The sequence below is a fragment of the Penaeus monodon genome, chromosome 19 (assembly GCF_015228065.2).
Source record: "Penaeus monodon isolate SGIC_2016 chromosome 19, NSTDA_Pmon_1, whole genome shotgun sequence".
In the NCBI taxonomy this organism is placed as follows: Eukaryota; Metazoa; Arthropoda; class Malacostraca; order Decapoda; family Penaeidae; genus Penaeus; species Penaeus monodon.
The window spans coordinates 46,245,523-46,246,662 of NC_051404.1; positions in this window are offsets into that span (position 1 = coordinate 46,245,523).

Sequence of the window (1,140 nt, forward strand, 5' to 3'; positions counted from 1 at the left end):
CGAATTTATACAGTAATTGAGTTATGTGTTAACTATCTTATGCGGTTGCTATGTGATTATGTTTCATATTTTGTTTTGTCTAACTCAAAACTGAAGGACGTGAAACCAACCGATGTTGCATGTTTTGTCAGTTACCCCAACCTCCAAAGACAGGCCTCCCTGAAACCTTTCAACTCATTTTGCTTGAACTATTAAAATGAAGGTTTTTCAACCGTGGAAATGCTAAAGTTTTTTTCTCTGTGTGAAATCAGTACATCAGAACAGGGACACGGATTTCTCCGGCTCATCATGACAGGCATTTCTAATTCAGTGGGCGTTGCATCAAGCTTATCTGGACTTCTGCCCTTGCAAAGTCGTTGTTTTTGCTGTCACTATTCAAGGGTGTTAACTCTCACGCAGTCGAATGCCCAGGAGGAAGAAAGTGCTTCAGTTTATGATGAATGCGATATTGTCACCATTCCACTGGTAATGTTTTAAATAACTAAGCTAACGATAATGGAGATAAAGATGACTAATATGAAGCAAAATAAATATACTGCAACCACATTACCGCTTCCAGTATTGATGGCAGCAATAACAACAATGAAATTACTTATATATAGAACACCGTATAACCTTATCAATTCATATATTGCAACAAAATCCATTTAATTGCTACTGAACCATAAGTTACCAACGACGATTATGCTTCGTATAGTTACCGTGTTCATTATAGATATATTATTATCTTTTATTATGATTTTGTTATCATTTCTTATCATTCGTACCCTAAGTAGACCGCAGAAAATGCCGATCTATTGACATGTGATCTTCAGAATAAAATCACTACTTAATTTGTAAGATAACCGAAATATTCCAAATCTCTTCAACTCGGAGTTCCAGTCGAATCACATGGTATTGCGCAATGTAACGAACGTAAGACATTCTAAACATTTTGAGGGAAGTAGACACGATATATTTTATCATATATGTTACTGTCTCTACTAAGAATAGATGATTTACCATGTGATCACAGTCTCTCATTATCGAGGGAGGATAAGAAAGCAATGTGAGTTGTTGTCCGACCGCCTACGACCTGCCACACGGACCACAGAGGTCGGCCGCGAGGAGCGTGCTTTCCGCTCGCGATTGGTGGGTTGT